At 41.5% G+C, this 17,826-nt stretch overlaps 1 pseudogene; it reads right to left on the reverse strand.

The window, feature by feature from the left end:
• Nucleotides 1-13,089: 13,089 nt before the first annotated feature.
• Nucleotides 13,090-14,188, reverse strand: LOC145029769 (RING-H2 finger protein ATL46 pseudogene; annotated as a pseudogene).
• Nucleotides 14,189-17,826: the final 3,638 nt, after the last annotated feature.

The raw sequence follows: 17,826 nt of genomic DNA on the forward strand, positions 1-17,826 counted from the left end.
CAGAACCTCTACTCAATCAGCTAACCAATCATCGGGAGCAGGTGTTAGTCAAGCCTGCTACAACTGTGGCGAAGTTGGACACTTTAAAAGGGATTGTCCCAAGAAGTCAACTGCTGGTAACACTGGAAGGGTCCTAACCATGGGACGGGAGGAAGCAGTTGCCGATCCCACTGTTGTTTCGGGTACGTTCCTTCTCGACAACTCATATGCTAGTATTCTTTTCGATTCGGGTGCTGAAAGGAGTTTTGTTAGTCATGCATTCAAACATAATCTAAAACCAAATCCTCAACCACTAACTGAAACATTTACCGTCGAGATGGCTAATGGTGAGAAAGAAAGCGCTAACGATGTATTCATAGGGTGTACGCTTACCCTAAATGATCACTCATTTCCTATAGACCTCATGCCCGTTTCCATTAGGAGCTTTGATGTCATCGTTGGCATGGATTGGTTGAGTCCCAATCATGCTGACATTCTTTGTTACGAAAAAGCTATCCGTCTCAATCTTCCTTCGGATCAAACTCTCGTAATCTATGGCAATAAACACAGTTCCAACCTTCATATCATTTCTTGCATCAAAGCTCGAAAACTCCTTCGAAAGGAATGTGTTGCATTCTTAGCTCATGTGATCAACGAGAAACAAGAAGTTAGAGACCTTGCGAGAATTCCCGAAGTCTGTATCTTTCCCGATGTGTTTCCCGAAGAACTTCCAGGGATTCCTCCCGAACGTCAGGTAGAGTTCCGTATTGACCTAATTCCTGGAGCTACTCCCGAAGCAAAATCCCCGTATCGCTTAGCTCCCGCAGAAATGCAGGAGTTATCCAGTCAACTCAATGAGTTGCTCAGTAAAGGATTCATTAGGCCGAGTTCCTCACCCTGGGGAGCTCTGATTCTGTTTGTCAAAAAGAAAGATGGATCCTTTCGGATGTGTATCGACTATCGTGAGCTGAACAAGTTAACCGTTAAGAACCGATATCCTCTTCCAAGAATAGACGACCTCTTCGATCAACTCCAGGGAGCCAGTTACTTCTCTAAGATAGACCTTCGGTCGGGGTACCATCAGTTACGAGTCCAGGAGGATGATGTTCCCAAGACAGCATTTAGGACTCGGTATGGACACTACGAGTTTGTAGTGATGCCCTTCGGTCTAACCAATGCACCGGCTGTGTTCATGGACCTGATGAACCGGGTGTGCCGTCCCTTCCTAGACAAATTCGTTATCGTGTTCATTGATGACATTCTCGTCTACTCCCGAAGTGAAGAAGACCATAAAAAGCACTTGAGGCTAGTGTTGGAAACTCTTAGATCCGAAAAGCTTTACGCAAAATTTTCCAAATGTGAATTCTGGTTACGGAAGGTAACTTTCCTCGGTCACGTAGTAAGTGAGGAGGGTATTAATGTAGATCCTTCCAAGATTAAAGCGATAGAGAGTTGGTCGGCACCGAAAACACCCACGGAAATTCGTCAATTCTTGGGTCTAGCCGGCTACTATCGACGATTCATTCAGAACTTTTCCAAAATCGCCAAACCGTTAACCACTCTAACACAGAAAGGTGTACCCTTTTGTTGGAGTGATAAGCAAGAATCTGCATTCCAAACGTTAAAGAGAGCCTTATGCAGCGCGCCTGTTCTGTCTCTGCCAGAAGGGACAGAGGACTTCGTTGTCTACTGCGATGCATCTAATCAAGGCTTAGGCTGTGTGCTTCTGCAAAGAGGAAAGGTGATTGCCTATGCCTCTAGACAGCTGAAAACACACGAAGTCAACTATACCACACACGACTTGGAGCTAGGAGCAGTAGTCTTCGCGTTGAAGATTTGGAGACATTATCTCTACGGAACCAAGTGCACAATCTTCACTGATCACAAGAGTCTGCAGCACATCTTTAATCAAAAAGACTTAAACATGAGACAACGGCGATGGGTAGAATTACTCAGTGACTATGAGTGTGAAATCCGTTACCACCCCGGCAAGGCCAATGTGGTAGCAGATGCCATTAGCCGAAAGGATAGTACAAGCCACAAAGTGAAGAACCAGACGATGACCATCCATTCCAACTTACCTACGCAAATCCGAGAAGCTCAGTATGCAGCCCTCAAACCTGAAAACGTGTCAGATGAAACCTTGAGAGGAATGGAAAAGAAACTTGAGATCAGAGGTGACGGAGTTCACTGTTTCATGAATCGAATCTGGATTCCCAAATCCGGTGGATTCAGGGAAATAGTCATGGAGGAAGCACATAGAACCAAATACTCTATTCACCCAGGTTCGGACAAGATGTATCTGGATCTCAAGAAACAATATTGGTGGCCAAACATGAAAGCTGAGATAGCTACATTCGTGGGCAAGTGTCTGACTTGCGCCAAAGTCAAAGTCGAACATGAGAAACCTTCAGGTCTGCTCCAGCAACCCGAAATTCCCGAGTGGAAATGGGAGATGATTACCATGGACTTCATCACCAAACTACCCAAGTGTTCTAGTGGGTACGACACCATTTGGGTAATTGTCGATCGTTTGACAAAATCCGCTCACTTCGTCCCGATTAAAGAATCATACAAGATGGAGAGACTCGCGCGAATCTACATCCAGGAAGTAGTGCGTCTACACGGAGTACCTGTTTCCATTATCTCTGATCGAGATGGTAGGTTTACCTCCAGATTCTGGCAATCTCTTCAGAAAGCCCTTGGAACCAAACTAGATATGAGCACGGCGTATCATCCTCAGACCGATGGACAGAGTGAGAGAACAATCCAAACCCTGGAGGACATGCTTCGGGCATGTGTCATTGACTTTGGAAAGTCGTGGGATACACAACTATCCTTGATCGAGTTCTCATACAACAACAGTTACCACACCAGCATTAGGGCTGCTCCGTTCGAAGCCCTATACGGTCGTAAGTGCAGATCCCCTCTGTGCTGGGCCGAGGTGGGGGATACACAGTTAGCCAGGAGTCGAGTCCCCGACAGTGCTCTCACTGGTCCTGAAATCATCCGCTAAACCACCGAAAAGATCATTCAAATCCGTAACCGACTGAAAGCCTTACGTGATCGTCAGAAGAGTTACGCTGATAATCGTCGGAAACCACTAGAATTCCAGGTTGGAGATCGTGTCCTGTTGAAAGTCTCGCCCTGGAAAGGCACTGTACGCTTTGGCAAGCATGGGAAACTTAATCCGAGGTACATTGGACCCTTTGAGATCCTCTCCAGGATCGGTCCAGTTGCCTATAAACTTTATTTACCTCATGAACTCAATAACATTCATCCTGTCTTCCATGTTTCAAATCTTAAAAAGTGCCTATCCGATGAAACCCTAACAATTCCTTAGACGAGATCGAGATCAATGAAAACCTCAACTTTGTGGAGGAACCGATCGAAATCATGGATCGAGAAGTCAAACGTACAAAACAAAGTTGCATCCCGTTAGTGAAGGTTCGCTGGACTGCCAAGCGGGGACCGGAATTCACTTGGGAACGAGAAGACTCAATGAAACAGAAGTATCCACAACTCTTTTCTTATCCATGATTTGTATCTTGTCTTATGTTCTAAACTTGAATTTCGGGACGAAATTCCCTTTAACGGGGGGATAATGTAACAACCCGAAATTTCCGCTTCATTTCAATGTAACTTTTTCATAAATCAACTCGCGCAACCGATCGTTGTTCCGATTTCCGATTTCCGATTTCTCCGTTTAATTAAGTCATTAATTAGTACACATCTAAAATGACTTAATGGGTGTCTTCATACATTTAGAAATCAATTTAACACCAAACTTTAGTGATCGGAATAATTCTAAAATTTACCGTATCGGGTTAAGGTAACTTAATCGGGTACGACCAAAAACCCCGTCTAACGCTGGTATCGGGTAGAATTCCACCGTGTCCAAGACTTAAACACTATATAAACGTGTTTAGGACTTCATTTGAAGGCTTTGGTCAAATTATCACTAAACATTACCCACCTCTCTCCTAATCCAAGTTTAAGAGATCAAAACTCAAAATTAAGGCTTCTAATCTCTAAGGTACCTTCCTAGCCTTAATCTATAACATATTTGGCATCCAATTTCAAGTTTAAGGCATGAATTAGACCAACATTCATGAGTTTACGGCCATGGAACCTTCATGGGCCGTAAACTCACATTTGAAGGGTTTTTAAGCCCTAAAACCCTTCCTTTGCATAGTTGGACTTTAGATATGACTATGGGACTTCAAGATATGGACTTAGAACATTTAAAACTATGATTTTGAGCCATTTAAAGGAGTTTACGGCCAAGGCATAAGCTTAGGCCATAAACTCAAGTAAAAGGGGGTTTTTCATGCCCTAAAACCCTTCCAAATCACTCCTATGGCTTAGATATGAATTGTAAGACCTTGGCTTTAGCATTTGGACACTTGAAACATAAATTTTGTGGGACTTATGTGAGTTTACGGCCAAGGATAGTGCTTGGGCCGTAAACTCCCCAAAATGTGACATAAATCCAATTCTAAAGTGTTAGAAAGCCATCCAACACCACCAAAAGCCTTGGAATAAATCAAGGGACCAACCAAAAATACTTTAAGGGCCTAGAACACATCATTCATGGGATTTCTAAGAGTTTACGGCCAAGGCTTGTTCTTGGGCCATAAACTCCAAAACTTTTGGTGTTAGAATGCAAACTAAACACCCCTAAAGCCTTTAGATGAATTTTAGAAGCCCTTCTATGCAAGTTCTAGACCTTGAAACACTTTGTATGACCCTACATTAGAGTTTACGGCCATGAGGAGGGTCTCATGGGCCGTAAACTCCATAACACCCCTCAAATGTCCCATAAAACTCATGCTAGGCTTTGGAATAATTCTATTAATCACATGTGATTTGTTTAAACAACATTAAACACCATTTTCATGAGGATTAAGGAGTTTACGGCCAGGAGCCTAGACTAGGACGTAAACTCCCATAAAATAATCATTTTGATGATTTAAATTCATTCCAAGTGTTCCAAGGCAATTTAAAAAAAATCCATTCTAGCAACCCCTATGTCCATTTGAGCCCTTAAACCATCAAAACCACACCCACATGAGTTTACGGCCGTAAACTCATGTATGTGTGTGTTCCATAGTTGTAAACTCATTTAAATGTTTACTTATGGAGAGTAAACTCAAGTCCTAAGTCCCTAGTGCCATTACAAGTCCGAAGATGTCACCCGGGTCACTCCAAACGCTCGTTTTGAGGTGTTTAACCTCATTGGAGTGTAATGTTCCATATAATTAGTGAATGTATCTCTAATTGTATATATATGGACATTATATCATTTTACATAGGGTCATCGCGAGTAATCAAACCCCGAACCAACGTCTAGCATTCAAAACCGACACGTTTCCGAGTCCGGTGAGTTCATACCCCTACCCTTTTTTTACTGTTTTCACTGTTTTCAGGGGGGAACACAAGCAAAGTACAAGGGAATTCTTGTACTCAAAACATGTTTTCAAATGTGTGTTTCATATTCTTATGCTTTTATAACTGATTACTACACTGATAACAGATTGAACTTACAGATCACGTAACATGTATTTGTGAAATAGGTCTTTAAACTGGTATGTTTTACATATATTTCACAAATGGTTTTCCACATTTTATCAGTTAAAAGCATGACATTAAAACATTTGAACCAAATCGATACCAATCTCCACTTGCCTCACGGGAGGCACACCTGGTAATTCTTCGGGAAAGACATCTGGAAACTCACGCACCACCGGAACTTCATCCACCGAACTCGGTCTCTCGGAGATCACTCGCGTATCCATCACATACGCCACAAAACCCTTACAGCCCTGCTGTAAACACTGCCTCGCCCTAGCAGCCGAACAAAAGGCTGATCCAGAACGTGTACCCTTGCCGTAAACCGAAAGAACTCCCCCACTAGGATCTCGTATAGTCACCAGCTGACGCTCGCAATCGATAACCGCGCCGAATCAGCTCAACTAGTCCATGCCCACTATAACACAAACATCACCCATCGCAATAGGAATCAGGTCGATCGGGAACTCAACCCCAAAAATCTCCAATACACATCCCCGGAGAACCTCCGTGGCACAAATCACTCTGTCGGCGGCTATGGAAACCCGCAGGGGCCGACTCAGTGCCCCACGACTAACACTGATATGCTGACTAAATGCCAAAGATACAAAAGATCGACTCGCACCCGAGTCAAATAACACTAAAGCAGGTACAGAATTCACAAGGAAGGTACCTATGCATAGCATAATATAAGCATAATATCTCGACACCATAAATAAATAATAAAAGAAAGCGTACCAGCCACAACATCGGGTGCAGCGCGGACCTCTTCCGCAGTCAGCTGGAAGGCTCTCCCCCGAGCCCTCAGTGCCTCGGCCTTCACGGGCCGACTCTCTGTAGCAGTAGCTCTGATGGTGGCGGGAGCAGACCCCTGAGATGCTCCGCTCAGCAGCGGACACTCTGCCTTCCGGTGTCCGGTCTGGTTACAGTGGAAGCACATTGTAAACCCCTTGGGGCAGTCCTTGGCCATATGCCCCTCCTTGCCACATTTGTAGCAAGACCCCGCTCGACAGACTCCATCGTGACCCTTGCCACACTTTCCACAAGTGCGGCCCTTCTGGCTCCCGGGTCGGGGATCAGCGGGCTTGGCCCACTTGGCTGCCGGCTGGGACTGTGCCGGCCGCCGATCCCTCCCCAGAGACTCCGCCTCCTCCCTGGCCTGAGTCTCAAGCTCAATCTCCCTCTTCCGAGCATTTGCCTGAAGCTCGACAAATGTCCGATACGAGGAGTTCGCAGCGAACTCCCAAATATCCGGTCTCAGAATGCTCAGGTAACGGCTCATACGTGCCTGCTCGGTGGACACGTGCTCAGGGCAGAACATTGCCCTCTCATGAAACATCCTCATAATAGCTGTGACTGACTCGGTACCCTGCTTGAGGGTCAGAAACTCCTGTGTCAGACGTTCCCTCTCCACCTGAGGAACGTACTCATCTCGTAACATGGTAGTGAACCTCTCCCAGGTCACTGCCGAAAGCTCAGTCGGTGTGAAGTGTGCCTTCACAAACTTCCACCAGTCCTTCGCTCCCAAGCGAAGCTGGTTCAGCGCGAACCGAACCTTCAAATGCTCAGGGGACGAGCAAGTGAAGAAGCATCCCTCCATATCAGATATCCACCTCATAGCTGCCACCGGATCCTGCGTACCATCAAACTCTAGTGGCTTGGTGTTGCTGAACTCCTTAAACAATGTCGCATCACCTCCCTGGGGTCTTGCCGCAGCAATCGTTGCGGTAGCCGCTGCAACCGCAACCTCAGAAAGAGCGGCATAGCGCTCGTCAAATGTCTCAATCAACGCGGTCTTAACGGACCCGAACATCTCTGGTAACTCAGCTCTGATGACCGCAGCCACCTCCTCATGAATGATCTGTCGAATCTCCTCATCGCTAGTTCCGGCATCCTCCGGCATGCGACGTGTCCTCACCATGATCAACCTCTGAAATACAACATGCGATAATTAGAATTTACTCGAACACTCTTACATTCGACAATCCACCCCTCCTTGATTCTTGGTATCCCAAGATTCTTATTTGGACTGTGTACCGCACCGGTGCTTACAGTAGTACGGGCCCAATACTACTGTCCGCACCATCTCAGTACACACCCCAAATCTTCCTCTTCGGATCCCAATCCCCAAGTATTCTATTATACTTAAATCACTCTGTAACAGGTCTCACACAAAGTCCTAGCTGCTACCTAATTACTCTCAGCATCTCATAGCAGCTCACCCTTCCCTAGGCTAAGGCATCACAATACAGGCCACTCTAGTCCTATTAGCAATACCTAGCCTACTTTAGCATGCAAATACATCAGATTAATAATAATTATCACATAATATAAAGGTATTTTGGGAATTCACCGTTCGGGCGCTGGCTGATCGTACACACGTTTCTTCCTGGAAAATCTTTTACTCTTAGAAAACTTTGGTTTTATTTTGAAATATCTCTTCAATTCCTCAGTTTGAGTTCAAATACCCCCGAACGTGTACCCGAATCCCTCAAACCAAGGCTCTGATACCAATTTGTAACACCGAAAATTTTCAAAACAAAATTTTCAATTTTTATAAAACATAATTCCATTAATATTCATTAAACAACCACTTTAATTATCCAAACAAGACAATACAAAATCCCAAGATCATGATATCAAGCTCCGAATGTGTGTGTGTACGGATCAAGCCGGCGCCTTCCCGCGGTCGTCACTAGTACCTGAAACAATAACATCAACACTTTAAGCACAAGGCTTATTGAGTTCCCCAAAATACTACATATAACACATATTAGCCACTCGAGGCTATAACTCTGTGGGTCCGTGCACCCAAACTCTGTGAACCCTCGGGTTCTAACTCTGTGAACCTTCCGGTTCTAACTCTGTAAACATGCACAGCATCAAACACATAGAAGTAATGCAGTACAACACATAACATACATAGCATACAAATACTCTATCACATAACTCTGGTTACCTACTCAAGGTAAAGTATAGTGAGAAGACTCACCTCGCGTGTCTCGGTAAATCGTAAACCTGAAATCGCTAATCACTCGACCTGTCGAGCTGTTGTCTCCCTATAGCACAATACACCTCTAATTAACACTTTCCCCACTGGGGTTGACCACACTATAACAAGTCAATCTAGGTCAACGCTGGTCAACGGTCAACGGTCAACTTTGACCGGACTCAACGAGTACCCAGGCGACGTGGCGAGTCTGGGCGTGTACACCAATTTCCCTGGAATCCTCCCTTGACACGTCGAGCATTCCCTCAACTCGACGAGTTCCACCTGGCACGAGTTGTGGGGCCACCACAACTCAACTCGCCGAGTCTCAAGAACAACTCGGCGAGTCCAGCTAGACTCAGTCCACCTGTCCATTCTGACTCCCCCTTGACTCACTGAGTCCACTTTTCCCAACTCGGCGAGGCCACTCACAGAGTGGTCGGGCAACATTCATGCTACTCGCCGAGTCTGTTCTTCGGACTCGGCGAGTCCATGCCATGCACTGACTCAATCTTGCTCTAAAGGTCAGATCCGGTTCATTAATCCATAGATCCAGGCCCTCCAAGCTCATTTAGCACGTAAAGTTACAATCTTGATGCACATACAACCTTTATATGACCATATATGATGTTTATGACTCAAATACTACAACACAAGGCCAAAGACTCTATTGTCACTCATAAAGCTTGATGAGTGAGGCTCTCTGGACCTCTATGGATCCAGATCCATGGCCTCAACTCAAAGAGGGAACCAATGGGCATCAAATCATCCCATAAATGACCACCACAAGCCCTAAATTGCATCATGCTTCACTAAACAGAAAATGGTCCGAGATAATACCTCTAGAGTGATGATCTAAGATCCAAATCCATGAAATGGCAACCTCCTTTGCTTCCTCTTGCCTAGGGTCTCCTTCTTCTTGCTAGATAACACACACAAGATCAAGAATGGCTCCTTTCTCTTCACAAATAGCTCAAGAACACAAGGGTCACTCACTGAGGGTTGGGTGAGCACAAATGACGGACATAAGGCCCTTTAAATAGGCCTCAAACCCGGAGATTTAGGGTTTCATTACACAGCGCAGACTCGCCGAGTCCAGGCGCACACCAATGTTCAATTCCGCGTCTCTACTCGGCGAGTCTGAGCTCCAACTCGCCGAGTCCCTCTCACAATATGACAAAATTAGATTTACAAGATACCTGGTAAAATCCGGATGTTACAAATCAAACCCCGAACCAACGTCTAGCATTCAAAACCGACACGTTTCCGAGTCCGGTGAGTTCGTACCCCTACCCTTTTTTTACTGTTTTCACTGTTTTCAGGGGGGAACACAAGCAAAGTACAACGGAATTCTTGTACTCAAAACATATTTTCAAATGCGTGTTTCATATTCTTATGCTTTTATAACTGATTACTACACTGATAACAGATTGAACATACAGATCACGTAACATGTATTTGTGAAATAGGTCTTTAAACTAGTATGTTTTACATATATTTCACAAATGGTTTTCCACATTTTATCAGTTAAAAGCATGACATTAAAACATTTGAACATAATACCTGTACACTGTTTTGTCCTCGGTAACACTCCATACACATACACGAGTGGAGGACTATCATATTATTACTAGTAAATTTGTTATTCCTGTATGATTGGAGACACGTCCTCGGAGAACACTCCACCCAGATTATGTGAGTGGAGGACTACACCCATAACCAGAATCTCTGGTATTTAGAGAGCGTGACTTGAGTGTATAGATCTATACGGGGCTGACTACCCCACACCTGGCTGCTAGCTACAGCAGAACCGAAATGGTTCAAGGGTGACGAAAGTCATAAGTATGTGGACTACTTATTGCCACATGTGGACTACTTATTGCCACAGGTTTCAGTCTATTGTATGGTTATCGAACTCGCAATTAGGATAACAGAGATTTACTTCCAGTAATAATGGATTACTTTATACATCGTTTACATCTTTTACATCTTTTACATCTTTTACTTACTATAACCAACAGTTAGGAAGGTACGGGACTTTCCTGGGGAAAACATGGAACCTAATCACGATTACATCTTTTTCATCTTTAACATCGTTTACATTAGATTCATACATGCAGGAAAGCATAGGGCTTTCCTGGGTAACACTTACATAACTAGAAAGAGTATCAAACTGGATAACATTACATCTTTTACAATTTGTAACATATAATAAGGAAAGTATGGGACTTTCCTGGTAACACATGATAAGTAAACAGAACAGTTCAACCAGTCAGATAACCAACTATACATTTTCACTTGAGTAAAGATGTTTTCAGTGTACAAATTTACTATACTTTACATTTGTGAAACAATAACCAACTTTTAAGAAAATACAGGATTTTCTTGGTGTACATAACATTTCAGAAACAGAGAAGAAAACCGATACATTTTCGTAAAACAAAACCGCTTATGAACTCACCAGCTTTATGCTGATTTTCAAACCGCTTGTGTTCTCAGGTTGACGTTAGAATAGGTACCTGAAGATCCTTTTGCTCGAAGACGGAGTATATGAAGATCCGTTTCATTTTGTCTATATATACTATGTATCACAACTGTACAAACTTTACTTTTGAAACAACTGTAAAACTTTTATTATGTAATGTAATGGTTGCTTTACTTTACTTACTATGTGCATTGGATTTGATACTCAACGTGGTAGTCAACCCCGGAAATGTTTTCCGCCTTCGGTTTTCGGGGTGTGACAAACACCATGATACAGCCCTCTAATCCAAGCATCTCTATAAGTTCTTGAAAAACAATCCCTAATTCCTCTGAATGCAATGTTCGCTACTCATGGCTTCTTTCATGTTCAATTTGGGAGTATCCACAACCTGTACTATCAGATGAAAATGATTGGGCAAGTTAGACACTTGCATATTAAAAAAAAAGTATGTAGCTATTTGTTAAAATAAGGTTGTGGGAATTATGATCGTATACCTGGTAAGCCATTTTAGTTCCTACTAAATCAACTGGATAAGTAAAAAGAACAGCAGTTCCTCCAGATAATGATCCTTGTAACAAATCAACAACTGGACCACTTCCCATTCCAGGTTATTTTAACACAAGTAAACTATAGTCTATAGACCGGGGTTATTTTTGTAATTACTGCATCAATTGATGGGTTACTATCCTTTCCAGACTTCTGAGTAATAAAAAAATAAAATAAAAAAATAGAATTCAATGAGTTAGTAATGCCTAGTTTCTCATGAAAAATGGCTGACCTTGACATTGATTTTGAGGGAGACATTTGAGAGATACTGTTTGCTGATCTTTAGAACATATTTTGTAAGACAACATTGTGAAATCAACCCGAGATCCGTTTCACATATCTGCTTCACATCACCTGAAACCAAGCAACTTTACTGTCTGTTTGGTTGGAAGGAATGGAATGGAATGGTCCATTCTATTCCATCAAGCAAAACAAAAAAGTTTTCTTTTTAATTCCAATGGAAGGGTGATAAGCATATGAAAGCTACATACCGTACAAGCTGCCATTGTTGTTAGGGAGAATGGTAATAAGCAATTCCAACTCTTTTCCTCCAAGTTTGTTTACAGTGGCTGTACATACATGCTTTAAAGCCTTCTTGACCTAATCTGATCTTGCAGAGTAGATTGGAACCACACTTTCACTTTTAAATTCCTGAAATTTCCAACATTTTTTATATAACTTAAATATTTAATTTATGAAAGACAATATTTGAGTTGATTATATACATACCATGCCAGATTCTTGGCACATTTGGACCAACCGATGACAAAAACATTGAGCAGCACTATCTGGAACAGTTCTTGAGAAGTTGATACAAGCCCAGTAATTAACAACAATTCCATTTATAACTTTTTGTATCATGAAAATAGTATAATATTAATTATATTATAAACAATTGAAACAGTCCCTGTATATATTAATAATTGGATACCTGATACATGCGCTTGACAGATAGCTTCCCAAACAGCAGCTAGTTCTAAGCCAATAGCTATAAGCTGAAATAGCTAAAAGGATATGAATTACATACTTAAAATAGCCTTGTTGCTGCTTGTTCTTGAACCTGTGAAAATCAAAGTAGTTACAAACATAATCAACTGTTGAAATTAACATGAACATTAGATACACAAAAAAATGTATATGAAGATTATGGTACACTATGTATAATATAAGGGCATACCTTGAACTCATAGTTATGTGTTTCTGCGAATTTTGTAGCAAAAGCAAGAGAGAGATGAAGGCTCAGAAGGGTCAAGTGAACTTATGAATTGACAGTATTTGGCATTGCATTGGGTCTAATATAATAATATCCACAATGTTTTGGGAAGGAAAGAGAAGCAAATTTCAGTAATAAAATAAAGTGTTTTGAGTACACTTTGTCATGTTTAATAAAGCAAGTCACATATAATAACACAAAATCATTCAGCAATATCACAAGAAAAAATATAATAAAAAATCCATCAACACTTGATGATTACTTGGCCCAAACTTCCACATTCAAATAATTGTACAACTCCCTCAGCATGATGTACAAGTCACATTACCATAAACAATGAACTAAACTAATGATGAAAATTACTAGGATTCAACTTTCTTGATGGTAACCTTACATTTTCAAGAACCAATCATATGGGTACTAAAGAGTCTTGAAATTTATGTTGATCTTTCTTTGACCAAAGCCAAATCTTGGAACATAAAAGCTTTCACCTTTGCTTCTACTACTAATTTTCTTTCCATCACTACCCCCATCAACTGAGCTATTCCCCTTATCTTTCTCAATACCCAAATATTTTTTTTCCAATATTACCCCTACTAGGGTAAAATCTCACCTGCAATTCCGAGTTTCCCACCACATACTCATAAGATCCCATTGAAAAGCACCTTCTTGCATCAAGATTACTATTACTAGTCTCCCCCACTTCTTTCTCATCTCTTTTCTTACCATTTGTGGCTCTAAACTTGCCAAATCTAGCTGGATACACCCAATTTTCATCCCCCCCCCCTCCAGATTGCTTAAAATTACAAGATACACCTAACACATGATCATCTTCTTCCCTTGAATCATCATGGAAGTCGATGACTGGATTTTCAACCGAAAATCCAGGAGTAAAAAGTGTACCTCTGCATAAAGGACAACTCGAATTTCAAAGCAACAAAGTGTCGATACAATGAATATGAAAAGCATTGCTGCATAAAGGAAGCGACTTTATCTTATCTTGTTTTGAGAATTCACAAAGACAAACCGCACAATCGAAGGGCTCTTTTGACCCCATTAGTTCTTTGTAAAGAAACAATGGGAGAGCATCAATGAAAGCTTGATCTAAACCAGAATGTAAATGGAAGATCTGTTGTAGTTGTCTCTAGTAGGCGACATCATCATTACCGTTACTTTCTTGAAATATTGAAGATTGATGATGAGAGTTTGAAGATGATGATGATGATCTTTTCTTCTTCATGAGGTATCTTGCAAGAAAGTGAAGTAACCAAGAAATAACGAACCCAATTCCCAATACAATCACACTATTTCTAGCGAAGATTATAGACGAGCGAGGTTTATGGTTACTAGGAGGAGAAGAAAAAGGAGAAAGGTTTTGTTTGATTAGGGGTTTGATCCGGCGCATGCTAGTAGATATGTAATGCTACAGCAATCATCAAGTTTGGAAGAGTTTTCTTGTAGAAAACTTCTATTGAGATTTTGAGATATGGACATCATGGGGATCTTGTGTTGAGACTTTGAGCTTGTTTCTGAACACTTATGAGTGAAGAAGTATGAAGGTTAATTTTTGTTTAGATAACGATGAGGGGTGTATTTATAAACAGAGGAAGAAGATAGAGAGGAAGAAGACTACCCAATCCCATCTTCTCCCTAAATCATGCCAAAGCAGTCAACGTGAAGATTCGCAGACCCCCAATCGCCGGTTTTGTGAAGGATTTTGTGAGGTTCGCATCCCAAGTTCTTTGAAGCGGGGTTTAAGAATTATAAGAAAATAATGTAAGAATGAGGTTTAGATAAGATCGTCGGTGAGGAACAAGAAGTGATGATACAAACTAGGGTTATTGGCTCACGAAAATGATGAATTAAAGAACTAACCTTAAACCCTCTGTAAACAAGGTACGTGTATGCAGATAGATCGATATGTAAGTAATGGAGTAGTAGTGGTGGCCATCATCTCCATTGTGGATCGCAGACATTAAGGGAGGGGGATAATGAACCCTAGAAGGCCATTACATTGAGCAATCACACATTTAGAGAGTGAAAGGTAGTGAAATGGTGCATCGGTGGCTGTTGTTTTAGCGATCCGGTGGGGGACTGTTTAATTTAGAATGAGAAGAAGGATTTTAGAAGGAGAAGAAAACCAGAAGGGTGATTAGGGTTTTCTAGACTATTAGGGTTTTTTTGTTTGAGGATTTTAGAAGGAGAAGAAGGAGATAATCAGGCGAAGAAGGATTATTAGGGTTTTTTTGTTAGAGGATTTTAGAAGGAGAAGAAGGAGATGAATCCAGCGTGCTGTTTAATTTTTTGGGTTTTCATTTCCCACCATAGAATATTAAAGCAACGGAGAACGCACCTTTCTAAAAAAATATAAAGCGACACATTTACACGACACGCTTATTATGATAGGTGCCCTCCGTGTTTTTCTTTGGACACCAATTTTAGGGCGCGCAAAAATGCGTGTACTATATACTTCAAATTTTGGAAAACTGACATTAATTTTTAGGGCACGCACAAACTGCGCGTTCTCTATCAGCGTGTGTCATTAGTTGCGCGTCATAAAAGGTTGTTTTTCTAGTAGTGTCCCGAAGTGCTTCTTTTTACACTTCTCGCACCACTTGGCTTCACCTCCTCATCCTTCTTCAGTCTTTGGGAATTTCCTTTCTTTGTTGGATTTTGAAGATCCTGCATGCTTCCTTTTCTCACCAACTACAGCTTTCTCCAGACCTTTTCCCTAATCTGGGTCTCAACATTGGGCTACTTAGATGGAGGCTTTCAAAGTGGTTTCTTTCTTGACCATTGGACCAAAGTCTGCTGGTAATCCATGGGCAAACTGGTTAACCTTGGAGAGTTCGGTTGGGACTAGGTCAGGAACCAGCTTCATCATTTCCGTAAAGCTTGAAGCATATTCTGTAACGCTCATTCTTTCCTTCTTCAGATTCAGGAACTCATTGTTGATCTCCAGAAGATCCTGCTTAGACAAGTACCGCATCTTTAACTGTACCATTAAATCTTCCCACAAAATCTTGCTCACTTCTCCTTTGGGCATCGAATCAGCTAGTAGCTTCCACCAGCTTAGTACTCCAGATTTCAATAGAGGAACCGTGAGAGCTGTCTTTTGCCTATTGCTACACTCTCAACTCTCAAACATCATCTCTATCTCGGAGATCTAGTTCATGACTTCCACCAGCGTCGGGCTTTCAGATAGACTCAGTGGTTTGGATGCCATTAAATCCTTGTATTTGCATACACGTCTGTCATTTCCTTTATCCTGATTGTTTTGTCTAACTATCGGTGGGTTGGCTTGGCCAACCATCCCACTGTAGTTTCCTCCTTCTGACTGCCCATCATTTAGCTCGGGTTGTTCAATTGGTATCGTAAGTTCTTCTCGGTTCTGTTGAAGCATACACGTTGTTTCCTCCATTTAGCGATCCAACATCATCTGGATCATCGCTTGCACTCCTACCATCGTTATTGGCTCAGGTGCCACTTCTTCGACAACAGGTATTTTCTAAATCATCGAGGGTTGATTCATATTCCCATTTCCATTCCCAGCTCCACTGCGGGTTCTTCCCATTTTGATTTATTCACCGAATAAGGTGAATCTAATTCTTAATTTTAGGATTGACATTTTAAATCATCCTTATCACTCTAAAACGTTTATATGCTAGTTCTAATATCGTATTTGTACGTTTAGAATCCTAAAAACATAAGGTTTCCAGATCCAGTCGGCAACATACCATAGATCTGATCAAACGATAGCATAACAAATCATTTAGCACGTAAAAGCAATTTAGGCATTATTCCTAAAATAAGCTAGTCCTTGTGTCTATTCACGTGTATTACCTAAATCTATTAGACACACTCCTCACAACCATTGCTTAGAATTGTAAGTTTAAGTCTAGAAACAAATCTATATTCCTAGTTCACTTAAACTAATGCTCTGATACCAAGTGTGACATCCCCATTTTCACGGCCAAAAAAGACCGATTTTGTTTAGGCTTTATGAAAATCACAGTACCTCTTTTAATAAAAATGTTGTGGAATTTGTTTCTAGAAAAACACGATAAATATGTTATCAAAGCATTTTCGAGGAAACGTATTTTATTCATTTTAAAACATTTGGGATGTCATCGTCAATATAGACACATAAGCATAAACCGAACTTACATTCATTTACACTAGTGATCTATATCTCCTTAATCTCTCAGTGTAATGTAACTTCATATCGACACCTATGATATAAATAAACTGAGTGGGTCATGTTGGGAAACCTATGAGTACATAGGGTTTTCAACCCACAATAATATAATTATTATGTTTAAACAATCAAACAATCAACCCAATTACGCATCCCCATTATATTCTTTACTCTTACGGATCTACCCTAAGAATCAACTATTCCTCGTTCATTCATTCCTAAGGATCATCGTAAAGAATCGGTACAAAGTCCATCATTTCCACGGTTTACACAACATACACTAAGTCTGCATAGTCGCCAGGGGTTAGGCATCAAGTCTGCAAAATCGCCAAGGTTTACATGACGGGCACTAAGTCTACATAGTCGCCAGGGTTTAGGCATCAAGTCTGCATGATCGCCAAGGTTCAAGCACCAAGTCTGCATGGTCGCCAAGGTTTAGAGTACACCGGGTGAACACATCTTTCATAACACCTACAAGTTGCAAGCCTGCTAGTGTTCCACTGGACTGTCTAGAATATTCTGTGGTCGTCATCCATACTCTGCTGAATGACGGGGCCATCGTTTGGGAAAAGGTTTCTCACATCGTCCACCTATCACCCTCACCTCGTGGTCTATAACACCTCTCAACTCATCATCAAACTCATATTCCATCTATTACATCTACCCATGTTTTACCCCAACATTATCGTAGATATAAAATATATATATATATATATATACAGTTTAAATCATTTAAAACATGTATAAAATCGTGCATCCAGCATAGACAACAAGTATTCAGATAATATGCACACATAACACGTAATTTATATAAAATACTTCATATCTATTTGTCAGATGAAAGT

Source organism: Lactuca saligna, chromosome 2, assembly GCF_052625555.1.
Source record: "Lactuca saligna cultivar CGN05327 chromosome 2, ASM5262555v1, whole genome shotgun sequence".
NCBI lineage: Eukaryota > Viridiplantae > Streptophyta > Magnoliopsida > Asterales > Asteraceae > Lactuca > Lactuca saligna.